Here is a 22,952-nt window from a genome sequence, read left to right as displayed (position 1 = left end):
TAACTGCCTTCTCTTTACCTTGAGCCCACATATATTCCTTCAGGCATTTCCAAACCTCAGTGAAACAAGTTATGATAGAAATCCCATCATGAGCTGGAACTGAGCAGCACTGAATGTGAATCATGAGTGCAGAGCTGCCAGTATTCTTGACTCTCTTCTTTCCTGGCACACAATAGGGCTGCATTTGCCCACCACTTTTGAGGTTAGGCATGGCCGTGTGACTTGTGTTAGCCAATGACATGCATGTGGAATGATACGTATTACACACTGGCAGGAGCTATAAAATCCAGCTATGGGGTTTGTCATGTTTCCTCCTCAGTGTTGTTTTGATCAGGGAAAGAAGTGCCAAGACAAAGCCTTCATTAGCCTGGGTCCCTGGGAGAACACAACTCTTAGTAGGGTGAATATCAGGGTGATGGATGTGTCAGAGTTTCCCTGCGGACCCATATTGGACATGCAGGTTGAGTAGGAAACGAAGCTCCTGAGATGTCGGTTTTTTTTTTTTTTTCACTGTTCTATGACTTTGCCTATTGTTACACAGGGTAACTACAATGCAGAAGTAGAAAAATACATGAACTCCTGTTTACAAGAAGCTTACAGTATAGTTGGGATAAATCATACCCACAAAATACAAGTAAGGACTCAGTTAGCATGAAGTAGGATGCTAAACTGAAAAGTAGAGATAATTAGCCAATAAGATGTGGTGCTAAATGTGAGTCACTGAGATGATGCATTAAAAGGGAATTAGTAAAAGAGGAGCTCAACGTGGGCTTACAATTCTCAGAACACATTTCATTTCCGCTAAGCAAAAGTGCAAATTATATAATTTATTGAAAAGTATTATAGGAAATGGTTCTACAAATATGTTGACTCTTCTCTTTAAAAACTGTAATAAAAGTGTGGGCTTAAGTTATGGGGCCATTTTCCATGTATTTGATTTTAGTCTTTTCTAATAAGGTACTTAGTGTTTTTTAATGGACATATTATAGATCTTTGTCTATAATGGACAGATTTAGCACTTTATCACGACAGAGGGGTCACCCTTTCCAGAAGTTTTATAGAAACCTTGGCAATTATTGTAACGCAGACAAAATGGGGCTGATCATAGCACCCACTTAAATATGATTGACTTTATTTCACAGAAAGGTCCGTCATTATAACGACACAGATAAATATTCACCTGAATACCCAATATCAATTTGGCTGACCCAGCAAAAATATGGTCTTGTTTCTTTTTCAAATATATTCAGCCTCTCCTTTCTGTCCTTCTATAGGGATGAAGGAAGTTTGGTATTAATTGGAATAGTCATTCACTCATTTAGCAAGCACCTACTCTCTGCCAAGGACTGTGCTATTATGAATAGATATTGGTTATTCATTAATGAGCACAATAGTCTAGGGTCTGTCCTCAGGGAGCTTACAATGCAGAGGGGGAAGAGACAGACAGCGGAGAGGGTAGGGAGAAGGACTTTCTAGTAGAAGAAACACCATGTCTTCCCTACTCTGAATCAGAAAGTTTCGAGTATTCAAGAAAATCAAAGTCCAGGATGTATCAATCAAGCAGGGTAGATGAAAAGGAAAGTTGCTTGAGATGAGACTGAAGTTGGGTAATGGGCAGGCCACATGGGCCTTGGACCCTCTCTTAATTTTTTTTTTCATTTTATCTCAAATGCCCTCAGAGTTTTAAACAGGGGGTACAATGTGACACAATTTCCATTTTAAGAAAGTCACTCTGGCTGTATGAAGAATGGACTGGTAGGGTTAGTGTAGAGATGGTGGAGTAAGAAGAACTGTTGTAGAAGCCCAAGCAAGAGGTAGCAGTGACCTAGACTGGAGTGGTAGGGATAGTAATGGCATGAAGTAAATAGACTGAAATATATTTGGAAGTAAAATCTTAGAGGGGTGAATATGGATGCAAGAGGTCCTGGTTTCTGGCATGAGCAAGTCTCCATTTTGCACAATAGAGAAGAGAGGAGGAAGAGCCAGAATGAGGAAGCAGAGTAACGGTTCCCTGTTGTTGAATGCAGCTGTTATTGAATGCAATTGGATACACTGGTCTGAAGCTCAGCAGAGCAGAGTGGGCAAGAGATGCAAATGTGGGGGTCATCCGCTTAATGCTGGTATTAGGCTGTGAGTACAGGACAAGGAGGACATGTGGGCTTGGAAATGTGAGCAAGAACAATGCAAGTTCTTGGTAGCCAAGAAGAAGTTGGATCAGAAGCCTAATAAGTTTAAGAGAATAATTCTTGACATCCTTGATCTAATCGCAGATCTATATGAGAATATGGAAATGTTTGTACCTGCTCCCATTATGCCCCTAAATCACAGATCAAAACAGTAGCATCTCTGTGCCTATCTCTACATCACAAGTTAACTTCATTTTCAACTTTTACTACAAGTTTCCTCTCCCACTCAACTATTTTTCAAAAGAGAATGACATTTTTATCACGGCACAAGTTTTACTATCTAAGCAATCTTGGGTAGAGGAATGCTTCCCAAATACCAAACTGTGACAAAATGTTGTTCACCAATCCATGACAAAATAACAAAACTAGAACCACAGAACATATATAATGTCAAGATAAGGTGGTCAATAATCACTTCCTGGGATAGATGCTCCATTATTCTGAAATCATGTCAGTTCTACCCGTTTAGTATTAAAATATCCTTTCTTTTAAGAAACAATGGTGATAGATTTTTTTTTTTTTTTTTTGAGATAGAGTCTTGCTCTGTCGCCCAGGCTAGAGTTCAGTGGTGCAGTCTCAGCTTACTGAAACCTCTGCCTCCTGGGTTCAAGTGATTCTCCTGCCACAGCCTCCCAAGCAGCTGGCATTACAGGCATGCATCACCACACCTGGCTAATTTTGGTATGTTTAGTAGAGACGGGGTTTCACCAAGTTGGCCAGGCTGGTCTCAAACTCCTGACCTCAAGATGATCCACCAGCCTCGGCCTCCCAAAGTGCTGGGATTACAGGCGTGAGCCATCGCACCCAGCCAAGATTTTTTTTCTGATGTCCTTACTTAGCAAAATAAAAGATTAATAATTCTATGTAAAACTCCACTTTTTAATTGTACAAGTCTGTGAAATCCCAAATCAAGGAAGAATAAGAAAAGAGAAGAACAAAGCATCATTGAGGAGCCAAGTGCCAGCTCTCAGCTAGGTTTACTCTCTAGCTGAACCACTCCCTCCCAGACACAGCCTCAGGAGTCCCTAGGATTCACTTTTGTGCCTCAGCAGACACTGCTAAATGCCATGTACATTTGAAGTTGTTTCCAGACAGTCAAAACCACAAATGTCAGGGTGCACTTTATCAGTAAAACTGACTCATTGTGCACTAGGCAAAGAAATTCCTGCATTCCACTCTAAGAACTGTAAACGGGGCCCCAGCTAGCTGTTCTCTCTTGTGCTACTTACCATGCTTAGACCTTGATTTGAACAAATCGACTATAAAAAGACCGTGCTGGCAATTGAATACATGCGACTATGGTCTGGGTATTACTTACTACTAAGGAATTACTGTTAATTTTTTTTAGGTGTATTAATGACATTATGTTATGAAAATATTATTTTCTTTTTTCTTTTTTTTTTTTTTTGGAGACAGGGTCTTGATCAGGCTGGAGTGCAGTGATATAATCACAGCTCACTGCATCCTCAGACTCCGGGCTCAAGAAATCCTCCCATCTCAGTCTTCCAAGTAATTAGGACTAGAAGTGTGTATTAGTCTGTTCTCAAGCTGCTGATGAAGACATACCCTAGACTGAGCAATTTGCAAAAGAAAGAGGTTTAATGGACTCACAGTTCCACGTGACTGTGGATGCCTCACCATGGCAGCAGACGAGAGAAGAGAATGAGAGCCAAGTGAAAGGGGTTTCCCCTTATAAAACCACCAGGTCTCGTGAGTCTTATTCACTACCACGACAACAGTATGGGGGAAACTGCCACCCCCATGATTCAATTATCTCCCACCGGGTCCCTCCCACAACATGAGAGAATTATGGGAGCTAAAATTTATGAGATTTGGGTGGGGACACAGCCAAACCATATCAGTGTGCCACCACACTCAGCTAATTTTTTTATTATTTTTAGAAACATGGTCTCACTATGTTGCCCAGGCTGGTCTGCACTCCAGGGTTCCAGTGATCCTCCCATCTTGGCCTCCCAAAGCACTAGGATTACAGGCATGAGCTATCACATCCAGCCAAGAAAACATTATCTTCTAGATATGCACATTGAAGTATTTGATATAAAATGTATGATATTTGGGATTGCTTTATAATATTTTAGCAAAAATAAAATAAATGAAATACAGCAAGCTGCTGAGCATTGCTAAGTCTTGATGATGATGATGGTATATTTCACTATCTTTTATGTCTGTTTGGAATTTTTCACAATGGGAAGGAAGGGAGGGAGGGAGGGAGGGGAGGGGAGGACGGACTCTGTCCAACACGCTTATCATTTCATAATGACTTTCAATGGAAGGAAGATAGATTAATAGGAAGGAGCAATTCCCACTAGTATTTGTGAATATCTATTTTGGGTGCTCTCCATGACAGGAATGCACATGAAGGCACATAGTACAGTCTGATAGGGGTTACAACCAATGCTATGGAGATGAGGAAAAGGAAACTCAGGTTCGCCTACATTTCCTTTTTTGTTTGTTTGTTTTGAGACTGAGTCTCACTCTGTCACCCACGCTGGAGTGTAGTGGCGCGATCTTGGCTCACTGCAACCTCCACCTCTGGGGTTCAAGCAATTCTCCTGTCTCAGCCTCCTGTGTATCTGGGACTACAGGCACATGCCACCACGCCCAGCTAATTTTTGTATTTTTAGTAGAGATGAGGTTTCACCACATTGGTCAGGCTGGTCTTGCACTCCTGACCTCAGGTGATCCACCTGCCATGGTCTCCCAAAGTGCTGGGATTACCGGTGTGAGCCACTGTGCCCAGCCTAACCTACATTTCCACATGGAAAACAGAAAGAGAACAAACTGGCTAAATGGAGCTACTTGGCTGCTAAAGAAATTCATTTCGGAGGAATTAAAAACAAAAACAATTATGTTGATACTTAAGGGGCCATCTCAAAATCCAGGGACAACACAGACCCTGCAGACACATGGGCTCTGCCAGGATTGGGGCAGCCACTTCCTCCAGGCCCTTTTGTTAATTGGACCTGGCAATAGCTGTCACTCCCAGCCATCCTGACTCTGGTCCTTTCCATTTCCCTGCCACTCAGATAAAGGAACATGAATTCTGATGCGGGGCATATGAAAAGAAAAGACAGCTCTTCCATAGTCACACCCAGAAGAGGGCAGATGAACCTGAGAAATAAAAATAAAATCCTAAGCTCTGCAGCTGACTGAACAGGCCCCCTCCTGGCCAAGGGGACCACAGAGAAACCTCGAAAACTGAGTTCCGAGCCATGATTGGGAGTTTGGACAAGCCTAGTTATACCTCCTTGCTTTTCTTTCCTAAGGGTTAAACAGAAACTAGTCCTTGGGAAAGGCTTGCTCCACCATTGATTTCAACCAACCCCGTGACTGCCCCTCCCATTTAGTGCCTTTGACACAACTGACCAGCATTCCTTCTGACCACAGAGTGGTTCTGGCCAGTCTACAGGGATGCGCACTGAGGATTTTTGTGTCCAATGCTTCACCTTTGATGCCAGAGGGCTGAAAATTCTACCCTCAGATCACGCTAACACAGCCATTTGTTGAACATACGACCCAAGGAGAGGCATGAAGTTCAATTGTGCATGTGTATGTTTTTCCTTTCATATTTATAACTCCTCCTACAGCTTATTAAATATGTATTTCAGCCACCCCACTCAGCATAAATTTCTGTTCCCTTTGCCCCTCCCTTGAATTATCTGTTTCTGGCTTCTGGCCAAAGGCTGTGTTTTCCAGCCTGTCAGAATAGCCACCTGCAGGCTGCAACCCTTTATGAGAAATAAAGCTCTCCTTTCCAAATGTATAAACCTCATCATTCTGCAGCTGACAATCCCATCTGATTGATACGTGGCTGAGAGCCTCTTTTCCCCTGCATTTCATGGGAGGTGGAGCATGCTAACTGAATGCCCTGCAGAGAGAGCCGCAGATTCCCCCAGCTTTTCCCCGCATGCCTTCTATCCAGCACATCCAGGTTCCCCTCTCCTAAATATCACGTTCTTCAGAGTTTATCCCTGCTCCAAAACAGTCAATGGGTTCTGGAGGTCTATGCTTCAGCACAGTATGGTGGGTCAAAGGGCAGGCTCACAGCCATACTACAAAGGGTCAAATCCTGGCCACTTAGGAGCTGGGTAACCTGGGACTGGTTCTTAACCTCTCTCTACCTCAGCTTCCTTCTCCTCTTCAAAAACAAGATCACAGGACTGTTGAAAATGGAATGAGTTAGTTCAAGTAAAGCACTTAGCACACACTAACTCGAGCACTTAATAACATTAGCATTATTATTCCTATAACCCACCCTTACTTGGTTTCACTGCAGGCAACCTATTATTGATCCCAAAGTGCAGTTAGATCCCCACATCCCTTTAATTTTTGCTCTGCTTGATATTCTTCTGGCATGTTCTCCTTCTGTTGTGTCTGCAAATCCTCCCCACGTGTCAAAGTCAAGCTGAAGCCCTAACTTCTCCCCATATTCTGACTGTTGGGGCCTCCCAACCTCCTCCTTCTATAGAGTTTAACAGTATCTACCTCTACCTGAACATTCTTTAGGAAATGAGTGAGTGAGTCACGGCCTTATTAGGAAACAGGCAGCACCTAAAAATGATAATCAAAGACTATTTATAGAGGAGTGGGCAGGGTTGAGAGAACCAAAAAGAGATGGCAGGTCACCCAGGGACTAGCAACAGAGGAAGCAGTTATCACCCAGGCTTAAAGGGATAAAGAGAGGGAGTAACTACTCCCTACTACTAGACACCAATGAGAGCCATCAGAGAGGCCTCCTAAGTTGTGGACTTGACATAGAGAAACACCACTACTGCCAAACCATTTGGAAAGTGGTGAATGAATACCCCAGCCTCTATCTCTTCCATGCTTCACAATCTCTTGTAGGCAATTCCTGTTAGCCAGACCCAACTGGAGGCCAGAGCCCAGGGAGAGGTCAGTCCCCTCCCCGCCTACCCGGAGATACAGAAAAGGGTGGGGAATGGATATGGAGGGGTGAAGGGAGATTAGCTAGCATGGACAGGTTTGTAACAAGCTACATTCGCATGGACAGGTTTGTAACAATCATCACTCCATTGGGACCTATCTTGTATTCATTCTGTGGTCTCTCATGTGCAGGCCTCTGCAAGAGTCAGCATGATTAAGTGGAAAAAAACATGGACTTTGAAATCAGAGACCTCGGTTATTATCATCCAAACCCTGTCATCTTCTAGCTATATGACCTTAAGAAAGTAACTTCCCTGAGTTTCTGATTCTCAAATTCCTTATTGGTAAGATGAGAGTAATCTAGGGTTGTTATGAGAATTAAGTTAGAGAAGTAATTCCCTATTCCCTACTTCCTAACTACTTATAATCTCCTTAACACAAAGGCTCAGATGATGAAAAAAAATAGGAATGTGCACATGTGCTGATGGACAGAAAATTTCTGTGAATTCTAAGTCATACTGGGAAATTCGAGGGCTTTGTTTGGCATTTGTCTTAAGCTGGCTTGTCTAATGAGAAAAGCAGAAAGATATCTAACAACTTGTAGACCTTCAGAACCCCGCAAATCAGAGTATGGTCCAGCAGCATCACCAACACCTAGGAGCCTATTAGAAATGCATGTTCTGTACCCCTTACCACCAGAATCTGCATTGTAACAAGATCTCCAGGTGATTTGTACATGTGTTTAAGGCCCAAGAAGTCCTGCTTTAGAAATAAAGGAACCCCAGAGGTCATCTAGATTCTGGTCAAGCCACCCCAATTTATCAGGTCACTGACATCCAACACTATGTAAATTGTCCAAGGACACTGTGGCAGATGCTACCTACTGACTAATCCTACAGGCTCCAACCTCTACTGTCATGCTAGTTTCCACTTCACAAGATGGAAAAGCTAAATATCCTCCCAGTCTCCCTTGCAGCTAGGAGTGGTTACATGACAGTTCTGACCAGTGGCATCTGCTGAGTGGGTTTCTTAAAAATCTTCTGCTTTCTTGGGAGGCTGAGGCAGGAGAACCACTTGAAAATGCGAGGCAGAGGATGCAGTGAGCCAAGATCATGCCATTGCACTCCAGCCTGGGTAAAAAGAGTGAAACTTCATCTCAAAAAAAAAAAGAAAATCTGCTTTCTCAGTAAAGAGGGGCATGCATGGAGACATCAACCTTCCCTGTTTGTCCTGCCTTAAAGGAAACACTGCTCTAGAGCTGAGGTGGGCATCTTGTGGCAATAGAGCCACAAGAGTAAGGCTAAAACAGCTACATGCTGAGGGTTGTAGAAGGGAAAGACACAAGGAAGCTGGTCCTGGAGGACACCATTCAGCTGAGGCTGAATCAAGCCAGCAATTTCCTACTTTCAGCCTTCTTGTTATGGAATATACATAAATAAATCTCTCTTTATGGAAGACTCCACTTGTCAAGTTTTCTGTTACTTGAAGCCAAATTCATCCCACATAATGTCACACAGCTAGCAAGTGGCTAAGCCAACGTTAGGTCCCAGGGCCCCAGAGATTTTTCCTATGCCTCTTTTATTCATTAAGTCAGATAAATCTTTCAAAAAAATTTCTATAAACACATATGGAATCAAGGAGAAGTGCTAATGTGAGAATGCATCTGTGCATGGGAAGAGAGGTGTTATATAAACTCTTGTAGTGCTGGAAATAATATCTCTAGGGCAGATAACCAGGTTCAGTTTAGAAATGCTGCATGTGTGTGTTTGCCAAACTTAAAAGGGAGACAATGAAGAGAGGTGAGGGTGAAGAGCAGACAGATCTTCATTTCTTCAAAGAATCTCCACTGGCCATTTGTGAACCACATGGAATTTGATATATGAAATTTAAATAAATGTTAGGTACAATTCCTCATCTGTGACACCACCAAATGTCATGTTGATGCATCAATCTCTGCATATTCTATTAATATAGATTTACTGAGTTATAAAAAACGCATGTTTGTCTAACCAAAGGTTGCTATTCTCAAACTTACTTTAAAAAAAAAAGGTAGGGGGAGGAGCTAGAATTCATTGACTCAGAGAAATCACAAAAGAAAATGAAAGAAGTAGCACACCCAGAAAATGAAAAAACGGCTTCTTTCCAGAAGTGGGACAGCCTGCTGGAGGAAATGCCCCCTCTGACTAAGCCCAGAGAAGATGCTGAACAGGCAAAGCCATCAGGACCAGGACAGACTCACCTCCCTCCCCTTTACCATGAGGTTTTTTGAAAAGCCAAGGGAGATCTCGACTGGGCTCCTGCCAAAATCATTCTATCATTTTCAGGTGAATTAAATATGAGCTAGCAGACACTGAGCACTCACAGTAATTCAGTTTCTGTACAGCTACATTCTACAAAGCAGCTTTAATCCATGCTGCTACCTTGTTGAGCTGGCCCTGTCCCTCATTTTACAGATGAGGAAATTAGGAAACTCCTTCAAGATCACAAAGCAGCAAGTGGGAAGAAAAAAATCCCTGAGACCCTGTAGGATCTTATGCTGCTTCTCTCTAAACTCACTGTGACATTCACCTCTATGCTGCCCTGGCCAGGCCTTGACACTCTCACCACCTTCCATGCCCATTCTTACTAGTTATGTCTGGTCTCTGTTTAAAAGTTACTTGTTTAAGAAATCTCTGCTTCATGCCCTGCCCTAGACTGGGTGTCCTTTGATGAGCTCCCACTATGCTGTGTGCCTCTTAGCACTTTCAACTGTCATTAACTAATCAATTGATTGACTACATGAATTAAATAATGATTTGTTTATTCTGATGGTGGCACCAAGGGGTAGCTTGGTGTTACCAAGGGGTAGCTTGGTGTTACGCTGTATGTGGCAGGACTGCAGAAGGGGGCCGTGAGGGAGCATCTTTGACTGCTCAACAATCTCCATCGGTTCTTCCTCATCATCATCCACTCCAAATAAACAGTTAACATGAGAAGAGACAAGTCATTTTGCAATATAAGATCACCTTTAAGTCAAGTCTCTTTGCCATTCCCTTTCTGTCTCAAAACCAGACTAAAGTCCCAATCCCCATCCCTGTAGAAACTTTAGAACCATTTTTGAAAGTCTTTCACTCTGATTAGTGTGAAGGTTCCATGAAGGCATGCACTATGTCTTGTTCACCCTTGAATCCCAGCACCTAACACAGTACTTAGCACACGGTAACCAACCAAGTATATGAGTGAATGAATGAATGACTTAGGACTCCCAGGTTAGTGCTCTTCCACCATACCACTCTGCCTCCCCTAAGATTGAAGCCCACAGAAACTTCTACCTTTGGACATTCTCTACTTCAGATCAAAGCACAGCCTTGCTGGGGTCAGGGGCTTGGAAAAACACAGCCCCGACAGACAATTCTCGGTCATGGTTTTAGCTGAGATGTTTCATCTTGCACGGCAGTGCCCTTTCAGGAGGGCAGGGCTCCCCTCTTAAGCCATTCCCAGAAGATAAGGAGAGGACTCAGACCCAACAGAATTAACACATGAAAGACAGAACATTTGAGGGCCCAGATGTCCTTCTCTTCATCCAGGCTCTCAACACGTGGAATACCGAAACCTTTTCCAGCCCCTTTCTCACAATCACCTGGAGATGTTGGTTTAAAGATGCCAATTCCAGGATTCCACCCTAGACCTACTGAATCAGAATCTCTGGGGGTGATCTGAGGAACCTGTGTTTTTAACAAGCTCTCCACCAAAAACAAATGCTTGTTTTTAACAAGGATTGGAGATTTTTTAACAAACATCTCCAACGCTGATACCTGCTACTCTGAAACGTCTTGACTCTCAAGTCACGGCCCAGCCTATGATGTTCAGAGGCTGACCATCAGTTTAGGCCATGCCAGGCCCATGAGGTAGAGGAATTCCATGGAACTCAATGAGACTCCATTCAACCTGACCTTTTTTTTTGCATTTTTAAATTAGAGTGTAACGGTCACCACCAGTGGCGAATGGCCTGGATAGCTGCCCCTGCAGCCTCCCCCAGTCTTATCCATATCACAGTCTGGAGATCTCTGACCCCGTCAGAGGGAGAGGAAAACTCAAGGATTGGGACCTGGTTTCTGTCACTTAAAAAAAAAAAAACAAAGTTCAAAGTTCCAGATTGAACCTGGGTGGCACAGGAATGCAGGGGCTTTTCTTTGTTTATTTTGAGGAAGAGCAGGGACATATTGGCAGCCAAATCCCAAAACCAAGACGGAATCACAAAGCCATTTCCCGGGTGTCTTGTTGCTCAAGAATCTCCCTCTCCCTTGTTGCTGGGTCTAGACGCAGCCTCCTGTTAAGGCAGAATACTTACTCACTAAAAGTTCCCATTTTACGTCTAGGAGGGGCCAAGGACCAAGTCACAACAAATCCAAAATGCTCAACAGTGGTTAATGGATGCTTTCATTCTTTAAAATATGGGCACTTTTAGGAAATATATGACAACCAGAATACCTCTCCCCACCACCACCAAAATGCACACAGTGCTCAGGATTGTTTATATAATTTCAAGGGTACACGGGTTCCCTGTAGCCTATCCATGGAACGCTGGCAATGGGGCCAAGATTAAGAATGATCATAAACATACTGAAGAATTAAAAATCTGAAATGTCTAGAAAGGTTTATCCACACATGAGGAAATTCAAGGTGGGGATGGGATGGGATGGATGAGGACAAAAGCTTGAAAATATTCTTTTTACTCATGTCTTGATTGTTAATAGAAATCTGGCAGAAATAAAATAGATATATGCAATATTTGCTTCTGGTCCTTTTATTAATCTGAAGTAATTTTGTCATTTTAGGGACATTAAAAATTCATCATACAGAATTTAATATACTCATAAAATAATCATGCTTCGTAAATTTAAAGGTATAATCTTGGAGATGATTAAATATTTACTAGTTGAATTTACTTTAAAACGTTTTATATTTGTTGTAGGGTGCTGAAACTGCTAGGCTTTTTTAAAATCTAGGGTTAGTTTTTGCTGGTTTATAAGAAGCATTCCAAAACTGCAAATTCTTTCTTTAAATAAAGAACTGTACTCTTTTTAAAAAAAATCCGTTGTCCATCTCACATTCACATGTCTAGAAGGAGGACAGGTCCTGGACACTTGCTCTATTCCTCCACACTCTTGAGACCTGTCCTATCTCCTGTGTGTTCTGAGTCATTAGGGCAAGTAGCACCACAGGCACATAGTCCCTGATCAGCCATGTGCCGACCTCTGTACTGATTCTCAAAAGACTAAGCCCACCAGCAAAAGAGGCACTAGGTCTGTCTGCCTTTTCCTTTAAAAATGGTAGTAGCTCCCTGAATGTTATAAGCTTACATTTGTACCATTTTCCATTGATCCTAAGACACATCTTATGAGTCACCAGGAGCAACACCATCCTTTAGATGACATGATACACTGCTTTAACTATAGTTATCCAGTCATGCAAGCCTCTGATTGCTTTGACGTTTCTTTCATCCATCCAAGATGTGCCAGCAGTTTCTGCTGTCACTCGACTGGGCTTGTGATGGCCAATCCCTCTGTGAAACTCATTAACAGTTTCTTCTACTTGAGGGATGGCTCTTCCTCTCTTAGGCTCCAGAAAGCAGTTCGGTTGTTACTTTGCAAAAATTATGCACTATTGTGTTCATTCCTCCAACTGTGCGTATCTGCTTCACTAATATCAAATTAAAGTCCTGCTGCTCTGTTTCTACGCCTTTTTGCACACAAGGTAATTTTTCATTTTAATGTCAAATCATAGTATAATTTTTTGAGGATCTTCTAAACGCAATTAAATTCAACACCTATACCATCAACAATGCATCTAATTCAATTGACATGATGACAGTGTGAACTGCCATGACATTATTAACAACTGCCATGACATTATTAACAGAGCCTGACCAACACCATCAGCTGATCCCCAGAGATGTTGGGATGTGACAGATGTGCATTCTGGAATCAATTAAATAGGGCTCCCACACTGTAACCCTGTGCTCTTGTCTTAATGTTCTGGCTGACCCGTGGTCATAACTAAAATGAAGAGGAAAATAATTCCAACTAAGAATAGGATAATGATGAATCAAATAGTCCTTTCACTTCCTGCAATGTTCTGAATCCTTTCCATTACGTGTCTTAAAGTGAGGGACTCAGAGCTATCTTTCTTACCTACTCACCAACAGTATGTCATGTTAGTTTGCTACAATGTTAATGACAATATCCTGCTACATCTCTTTTTCCTCCCTCAATCTGTCTCTTTTTCTCCGCTAATAACATGGAAGGGGAACCAACTCCTATTTCATCTAGCTATACTAATACTACAACTTTGAGTTTACAAATTTCCTTCCTCTCATTTTTTAATCACAATTCCCCATAATAACTTTATTGAGTAGTAGAGAGGGGGAGAGACTATGAATTTGTGGATGATGTAACTGGGACAAAACAGAGTTGGTAGGAAAACCAATATTAGCACTTAGCCTCCCAAACTTGTGTATCTTGTTCTCTGTTGTTCTGTTTTGTTTTGTTTTTTTGAGAAGGAGTCTCGCTCTGTTGCCCAGGCTGGAGTGCAGTGGCGTGATTTCGGCTCACTGCAAGCTCCACCTCCCGGGTTCATGGTATTCTCCTGCCTCAGCCTCTGGAGTAGATGGGACTACAGGCACCCGCCACCACGCCTGGCTAATTTTTTTGTATTTTTAGTAGAGACGGGGTTTCACTGCATTAGCCAGGATGGTCTCAATCTCCTGACCTCGTGATCTGCCCACCTTGGCCTCCCAAAGTGCTGGGATTATAGGCATGAGCCACCGCGCCAGGCCTGTTCTCTGATTTTAAGACCCCTTTGGGAAGAGCCATCCCACAAACAGAAGAAACTGTTAATGAGATCCCCAAAAGAATCTCTCATCACAAGCTAACCTTCTGGATGGGAGGAATGTATGTGGATTCCTAAAAGTTGAAGGCTGCTTCTATATGTTCAATTTAGTAAGTACTCCTATAAAGACAGTACACAAAGCTTGCTAGGCAGGGTACTGTCGGGTATTCCGGGAGGGAAGTCATTGCTCCAGCCTCCTCTGCCTCATAATCTAGAGCCGTTCTCAATTCCAGGATGGGGGAAGAGGCAGGGAGGGGGCACTTCATCTTGTGAATCAGCTTACATTTACAGGCCCCAGAAAATTGTTCCAGATCCCTCCCTGACAACACACACACACACGCAGGATATTGCAAGTCATTTCTTGGGATTGATACAGCTCCTGGACATTAGAGGAGTAGCTCACGTCTGTACCCCATAACATTGAGCCACGAAACTCACACAGCTGAGCTTTTTCTCATGGTTAGTCCCACCCAAGTACAAAGAGACCAAGCCAGTCAAATAGTTTCAGGAGGAAGCAATAGCCTCCCTTGGTGTTCAGGTTTTCTTGATTAACATCTGTCAAAGAAATTCCTTGATCCTTCCTTCAGACCTGGTGTTTTGTGAGGCCTTCTTTCCTGGCAGGGTTGATGGTGAATATCCTCCAGAATGCACAGCAGGCCAGGGCACTTTTGAATAATCCACGGCCCTCCCTGAGGGGCCCGCCCATGATACCCCCTGCTCCCTGCATACCCCACCCTGTGCTCCACTTGTCTCTTCACAGCCCCTGGCCAAGATTCTGGAGCCTCAGATTGCCTTCTGAGCCCTCAGAAAGCAGTGCTCCTCTTAAAGAGGTCAGGGGACCCCACTCTGCCAGAAAAATCTCTGGCCAGGGCTATGGCTGCAGAGTTTCTGGCATTTGTGAGTTGGCGAGTGGTCAGGGAGTTTCCAGTCTTTTACAACTCTCGAAAAGCAACCTGATTTTTCACTTGAAGTCAGGATGTTGAAGTGTCTCTGAATCGCTGGGGACTGACATCTGGGATCGGAGCCTTGTCTTGCTGGAGCCAGAGTCTCCGTATCACTTAAGGACACAGAAATCCTGGTTTCTTTCCCACATTAACTTGTGAATACAAATATGAAGCTTTTTATAAGACTCCCCACATCCTGTCTTAGAAAAGGAGACAGAGTTCCAGTTCTAGAGCCACAAAGGATCTGTTGAAACTCTGGCATTGCAGCCACTTTCTTGTTTATTCTTCTTCTTCTCTGGATGTCAGTGTTTCAAGGCCCTGCAGGGGAAGCTCAGATGTGGCCTCACTTAAATTACTACTACTATGAATTATAATATATAGTGCTTTTTAGTTAAAAGGGTTTTTACCCTTATTATTATTTTAACCTAATCTTCATCTGACCGCCCGAATAATTCCATAGTGTATCAGCTGCGGTCCCAGCAGGGATCAGATGGCCATTCAAAGAGTTTAAGTGAAAATTGTTTAAAGAAAGGACTATTTACAGAGATGGATCAGTCAGAGTCCAATCAGGAAAACAAAAACTGTGCTGATTATTTTAATAAGGTGAATTAAATATAAAGAAAGGATTGGAGATCTTTATATGAAGTATCTAAAGTAGTCAATTCGTAGAGACAGAGTAGAATGGTGGTCATCAGGGGCTGGGGGACGGGCAATGGGGATCTGTTTCAAGGGTAGAGAGTTTCGGTTTTGTAAGATGAAAAAGTTCTGGAGATTAGATGCACAACAATGTGAAGCTACTTAACACCACTGAACTGTGCACTTAAAAAGGTTAGGATGGTAACATTTATGTGTTTTTCACAATAAAAAAAGGAAAAAAAGAAAGGGGTTGGAGATCTGAATATGTGAAAGGAATCATAAAAGTAACACAGAAAAGCAACTGTGAAGGACAGGCTAGCACCACTCGGGCCAGGAAACAAAGGGAAGAGCTTAGTGTTGTCACCCAGAAGCTCAGAGCAGGGCAGCAGATGTGGGTCTGAGGCCTCTGAAGAGGGGCTGCCCGATTATTACAGGTCCTTGAGAGCAAGCACAAGGACGGCCCTGAGAGTGCCAGAAAAACACAGGAGGCTGCATCTCAAGGCTGCTGTGGGAAGGATGGCTGCTGAGGAGAGTCTAAGAGGAAGCACAAGCAAAAGGAGGAGTGGGTCCCTGCTCCTCCCTCCAGTCTTGCAGGCTCCCCACAGCACCCTATATTGGCAGAACCGACAGAGAGCTGCTGACAAAGAGGGATGTCTTTTGGAACATCACAGCCCAGTACCAAAAAGCAGGGCATAAAAAAGGGTGGTGAGGAGCTGAGCAATATCAGCTTAGTAATGGGCAGGGTAAAGGGAATGGTAAAACAATCAGCAACCAGGAACAGCAGGAAGCAATTATTGCCCCTAAGTCTAAGGGGCAAGAAGAAGGGATGATGTTATGGGAACCTTGTCAGGGCCATTAGGGACATGGCTGTGGGAGAGGGGCTGCCCAGCAGGATCTGTGGCCATCTGCTTAAACCCCAGCCAAGCAAGGAGGGAAGGGGGCAGAGGTGGGGGAAGAAACCCCCTGACTTCTTTCTCCCTACTGGCTGGTCACCATAGCTTAAGAAGGAATGTTTAACATATATTTAATCAAAATGGGACCTACTAATATGCCTTTATCTGCATCTTCATCTCCCCATCTAAAGATAATAGTGACAATAAAACTGAAATCCCTCTAAGTTAATATACTTCAATTCATTCCTTCTCAACAGTTTAGCAGTAACTTGGCATGAACAAAATTTGCTTTTAAGCATGAAAAATTGGTGATTTTTACCAAATTTATTGAAAGCCTAACGTGCCATTAAAAGACTTGGAACTGATTTTTACAAACACTAGGAATATAAAAAGCAGAATAAATGTTTATCACCTGCTTCTCTTGCTCATTGTTGAAAAATTGCTTTGGATTCAAGTTCTCTAAAATGGGAATGATCATAATACACATCACACAGGATGGTAGTAAGGATGAAATGAGAAAAAAACAGGTGAAAGCACTGTGGAAAGGGGGGTTTTATTTTCTGTTACCTTCAGCTTTCCCTGGATCTGGGTGTTCTTTAAAGCAGGGGTCCCCAACTCCCAGGCCATGGACCAGTGCTGGTCCATGGTCTGTTGGAAACCAGGCCGCACAGCAGGAAATGAGGGGCAAGCCAGCAAAGCTTCATCTGTATTTACAGCCACTCTCCATTGCTCATATTACCACCTGAGCTCCACCTCCTGTCAGATCAGCTGCGACATTAGATTCTCACAGAAGCATGAACCCTATTGTCAACTGCGCATGTGAGGAATCCAGGTTGCATGCTCCTTAGAAGAATCAAATGCCTGATAACCTAAGGTGGTGATGCTAGCGCTGTGTAGTGGCTGCAAATACAGATTAACATTGGCAGAGAGGTTTGACTGCACAGAGACCATAATAAATCAATTACTTGCAGACTCCTATCAAATCAGTGAGTGGCAAGTGACAATTAAGCTACATCTGGTGGCCTTAAAAGCACATCTGAGACAACTTCAAATCTCCGTATCTTTTGGATTAAAGTCAAGTTGGAATGTCCTGAGATTGCCATAAAAGCACTGAAAATCCTCCTTCCATTTCCAACTTTCTATCATTGTGAAGCAGGGTTTTCTGCAGTGACAGCAACCCAAACGAGATTATGGAGTAGACTGGACATAACCAACACACTTTGGGTGTCACTATCTCCCATCATTCCCAGATGGGACCATCTAGTGGTAGGAAACAAGCTCAGAGCTCCCACTGATTCTACATTATGGTGAGGTGTATAATTATTTGATCATATATATTACAACGCAATAATAATAGAAATAAAGTACACAATAAATGTAATGCACTTGAATCACCCCAAAACCATCCCCAACTCTGGTTCATTGAAAAACTGTTTTCCACAAAACTGGTCCCTAGTACCAAAAAGGTTGGGGATCACTGCTTTAAAGTACCACCATCACAATCACCATCATAATCACTGCCATCATCACCATCTTCATCATCACTATCATCATCATTACCTCCATCAGCACCATCATCATCATTATCATTATCCTCATCACTAACATTATCTTTTTTCCAGGTCCTACATTTCTTTGCCCTCAGGGCCTTCAAAATTTTATGGAGCAAAAAACCCTCTTGGAGGGAAATAAGAGATGAGATTTGGAGTCAGAAGAGTTGTGTTGGAATGCTGGGTTTGCCACTGACTAACTGTAGGATCCTTCTGAGTTTCCCAGTTTTCTCATCTGTTAAACAGAAATACCTACCTACCTCTGTTGATTATTTTCCCTTTGCCCCTCCAAATCCATTCTCTGCCCTCCCTTTGCCATCTTATTTTGTATCTTGTAAGGATGACTTTTACAGGCCAAATCACCTAGGCTCCCTTGTATGTGTATATGTTTGTAGGAATATTGATAGAGGGCTGGAAATATACATATCAAGCTTAAGTTATCTGATTTAAGAAAGCAGTAGTGGTGGCCGGGCACAGTTTGTTGCTATTTTATGAGCAACAAAGTGTAATCCCAGCACTTTGGGAGGCCTGAGGTCAGGAGTTCAAGACCCGCCTGGCCAACATAGCAAAACCTCGTCTCTATTAAAAATACAAAAATATCAGCTGAGAATGCTGGCACGTGCCTGTAATCCCAGCTACTCAGGAGGCTGAGGCAGGAGAATCACTTGAACCTGGGGAGCGGAGTTTGCAGTGAGCTGAGATCATGTCACTGCACTCCAGCCTAGGTGACAGAGCAAGACTCTGTCTCCAAAAAAAAAAAAAAAAAAAAAAGCAGTCATGGTGATAGTGGTAGAAAGATTAGGTATGGAAAAAAGATGAGCAAAATGAAAAATATTTACATGTGAAAATATTCTGCTGAGCAAAAAAACTGAGATACAAAATCATAACTATGTCTGATGTCATTTGTGTGACATTCTAGAAAATGCAAACTAATCTGTAGTGACAGAAAGCACATCAGTGGTTGCCTGGGGCCAAAAATGGAAGGAGAGATTAACCATAGTAGGGTACGAGGGAACTTTCTGGGGTAATAAAATTATTTGGTGTCTTGATTTTGGTAGTAGTTACAAGATGAATACATTTGTAAAACCTCAACCACTTGTACAATCATTTGTACTAGTTTATTAATATTATATGTAAATTATACTCAGTAAAGTTGATCTGAAAAATACTTGGGCTAGGAGCAGTGGCTCACACCTGTAACCCTAGCACTTTGGGAGGCTGAAATAAGAGGACTGCTTCAGACCAGGAATTCAATACCAGCCTGGGTAACACAGTGAGACCCTGTTTCTACAAAAATTTTTAAAACTTAGCTGGGCGTGGTGGCACACACTTGTACTTCTAGCTTACTTGGTGGGCTGGGGTGGGAGGATTGCTTGAGCCTGGGAGGGTCAAGGCTGCAGTGAGCCATCATCATGCCACTGCATTCTAGTCTAGGTAACAAAGTAAGACCCTGTCTCCAAAAAAAAAATTCATGGCATAATATAAATGGAAGAGATATATAATAGAATTCTAGCAGTAATATTACTGTAAGTCTGTACAACCTAAATGTGCATACAAGGACTAAAAGGTACATGGACCAATGAATACATCAGCTTGGTGCACAGATGCCTGCTATTTTATGAGCAACAAACAAAAAAGAAATGAGCTGAAGAAGGCTCCTGAAGACAGCAATGCCTACCCAGCAATGCCAAACTCAATGTAAGGTTGCCCTTTACAGAAATATGGTATGGGAGTACCGAAAGCAACAAGAGGAAATAAAACTGTCTATAGGATCCTGATGGGGGTCTCATTTTACAATAAAAAGAGCTTTATGCAATGGACTCGAGTTATAATGAACCTTAAAGGGAGAAAGAGAGTGGTCTCAATGCCACTGTGGCCAAATAAGATTGCTAAATTGCTTTCCAAAGATCAATTTCTTATTTTATAAACAAAAAATAACACTAGCCTTCAAATGCCAACTTTTTAAGACCCCAACTGCTACTGTGAAATATTCCCAAAGACATGGGAAGAAACATCTATTGATTCAAACATAAAAGGTGTTCGGCTCATCAGCCCTGTGCTAATGGTATAAGAAATTTAAAACAACATAATTAACTCCCTGAATTTATGGAACTAAGCAGAGCCCATCCTCTTTATGTCAGACCAGTGGCCCTCATCCTGGCCCCAGATGCATCTTCAGAACTTTTAGAAGTACAGATTCCTGAAAACAACCTTTGGAGTTTATGACTTAGGTCTAATGTTGAGAACCCTCCACTAGGCACTCACCTTGGTATTTTTATGCACTCCAAGCATTCCAACATTGCCCTCGGAGCACCTGCCATTTTCTGGCGTAAAAGTTCTGTGGTATTCTTTCTGTACTCTCCCCAACTCTATGGCCCGAAGATTTTAAAGATATGCAAAGCATCTTCCATTCCCAGCTGAGACTGGACACACCTGAAATAGGTAAAAGTGACAGAAAGACTGGATGGTATGGAACACTCTTCCAAGTTTCCAGGAAAAGGGCTCAATCTGAAACATAATTATTTCATTTCTTCCTTTCTACTTCCTAAGCATTGATGGTTCAGTTAACAAATGGTACCTGAGAAGCAGTGTTAGCACCTTGATGCAACGAAAGTACAAGGAAATGAGACGACCTCCTGACCTGCTTTTGACACCCCCACATATGCCTGCTTCGAGATCTTGGCTTCTCAAGGGCATGAAAAATCAGCTCCCCATTCATTTCTTTTAAAAAAAGTTTATTTCCTGCTTCCTATGTACACGCCCTGTTCTAGGCACTGGGGACACAGTAGTGAGTGAAACACAAAAGGTTCCTTCTATTGTTGGCTTACAGTCCAGTTAAAAGAGACAAGTAAAAACAACAACAAAAAATAGTGTCAAATTATGATTTCAATGCAAGAAATTAAAAATATGTTCTTAAAAAGAGTGAAGGGGCCGGGCGCGGTGGCTCATACCTGTAATCCCAGCACTTTGGGAGGCCAAGGTGGGCAGATCACAAGGTCAGGATTTTGAGACCAGCCTGGCCAATATGGTGAAACCTCATCTTTACTAAAAATACAAAAAAAAATTAGCCAGGCATGGTGGCATGCACCTGTAGTCCCAGCTACTCGGGAGGCTGAGGCAGGATAATCGCTTGAACCTGGAAGGCAGAGGTTGCAGCAAGCCAAGATCACGCCACTGCACTCCAGTCTGGGAGACAGAGGAAGACTCCATCTCGAAAAAAAAAAAAAAAAAAGGGTGAAGGCCAGAGTCACAGAAAGACAAACACTGCGTAATTCCACGATTTATATAAGGTATCTAGAATAGTCAGACACATAGAAGCAGAGAGTAGAATGGTGGTTCCCAGGAGCTGCGGGGAGGGAAGGATGGGATAGCGAGTGTCTATTCAACAGGTATAAAGTTTCAGTTACGTGAGATAAGAAAGTTCTGGAGATCTGTGGTACAGTATTATGCCTATTATAAACAATGCTATATTGCACTGTTAAAAACTTGGCAAGAGGGTAGGTTTCACATTAAGTATTCCTACCACAATGTAAAAGATGTTAAATAAAATAAATAAATAGGTGAAGAGCATAAAGCAGGACATGGGAGTGGGCAGGGAGATGAGGAGGAGTCGGGGGGCCCTTTCTTCCCTCCCTTTACTCCTGCCTCAGAAGGTAACATCTGAGCTGAGCTCAAGGAAAAGAACGAACCAGCATGCAGAGAGCCTACAGAAGGAGCAATGTGACAGCTGAGGCCTAATAGGAAGCAGAAGACACTCACAAGGGATGATGTGCAAAAGTGCAGGCAGAGCTTAATGAAACTAGCTACCCAGGGCTACCAAAAGTGGGGGGAACCTGAGCACCCCTGGCCTGCAGGGACAAAGGGAGGAGTGGCTACCAAAAGATGGAGAAGACCCCTGATAGGAGCTGTGGCCTTTGGTAAAGGGATGCAACCATCCTCAGGTGACTAGCCAGCAAGGAAGGAGCAGGGGTGGGGTGGTAAATACCCTGAATAAATATCTCCTCCTCACTCTCTCTGATCTCTTGCTAGTGCTTCCCATTGGCCAATTCCAACAGGAAGTCAGGAAGCAAGAGTGTTCATCGATGCAATTCACACCATCAGCCTACTGGCACACAGAACAAGATGAGAAAGACTGAAGATTAGGTCTAGAAGGGCAAATGGAAGGCATCAGCATAAACACCAAGTGCAAAAGCTTGCAATAGGAAATAGCAAAGCCTGTTCAAGGAGTAGAGGGGCCACTGTGCTGGAGCTTCTTAGACAAGGTATAGGATGTGACAGACAGAAGATAGGACCCAGATCATGTGGGGCCTTTTATGCCATAGTGAGGTGCTGGTATTTAATTCTGTGCCCAACAGGAAGTTTTTTTAGAAGGTTGGGATAGGACATAGAACCAGATCTCACTTTTAAAGACCACTTTGCCTGCTGTGTGTGTACTACAGTAGTGGTAAGGGTGGAGGCAGGAAGCAACCAGTGCAGCACTCACCCCAGAACTCACATGTGCAGAGAAATTACACTTCTGCTTTGCCTAGATCTGATCTATTCTTGCTTGCTAGCTCCTATGCACTATAGAAAAACAAAAAAGCAGGGGATAACATTTAGATCAATACAATAATTTAAATCTTTCTTTTAGGTAAAACTCGGCCACTTTGGTTAAACATACTTAGTCTCTAGATTTCAGCAACATCCCTGGCCCCCAGGACAGTGCTGGGCAAAGAAGTGTACATGACCTTGCAGATTTGGGGGGTAAAAGTCCTCAAAACCATGCAGGGTCTTTTGGCTCCCCAGCAATGTGCCTTATTCCCCTTGTGATTAGCCCTCAATGGTGTCATTAGGGGCTATGGCTGAGGCTGCAGCTGGCAGGCATCTTGGTCTATGCTCCCTTTCAGCTCAGTTGGACCCAGTGACTCCTTGTATGACAGCCTCATTCATTTCAGCTCTCACGGGCATTACAAACCCCTCTAAGTCTCT

The 22,952-nt window shown here is 42.9% G+C and overlaps 1 long non-coding RNA gene across 1 annotated transcript in view; it reads right to left on the bottom strand.

Moving 5' to 3' along the window:
- Nucleotides 1-21,177, bottom strand: part of LOC129526654 (uncharacterized) — a 58,475-nt gene extending 37,298 nt beyond the window's left edge. The window contains exon 1 of the long non-coding RNA XR_008671366.2: nucleotides 20,250-21,177. This is a non-coding gene — a long non-coding RNA (uncharacterized lncRNA). The remainder of the gene's footprint in view (nucleotides 1-20,249) is intronic.
- Between the last annotated feature and the right edge of the window lie 1,775 nt (nucleotides 21,178-22,952).

The sequence above is a fragment of the Gorilla gorilla genome, chromosome 15 (genome assembly GCF_029281585.2).
Source record: "Gorilla gorilla gorilla isolate KB3781 chromosome 15, NHGRI_mGorGor1-v2.1_pri, whole genome shotgun sequence".
Lineage (NCBI taxonomy): Eukaryota > Metazoa > Chordata > Mammalia > Primates > Hominidae > Gorilla > Gorilla gorilla.
This window is presented reverse-complemented; position numbering and strand designations above follow the sequence as displayed.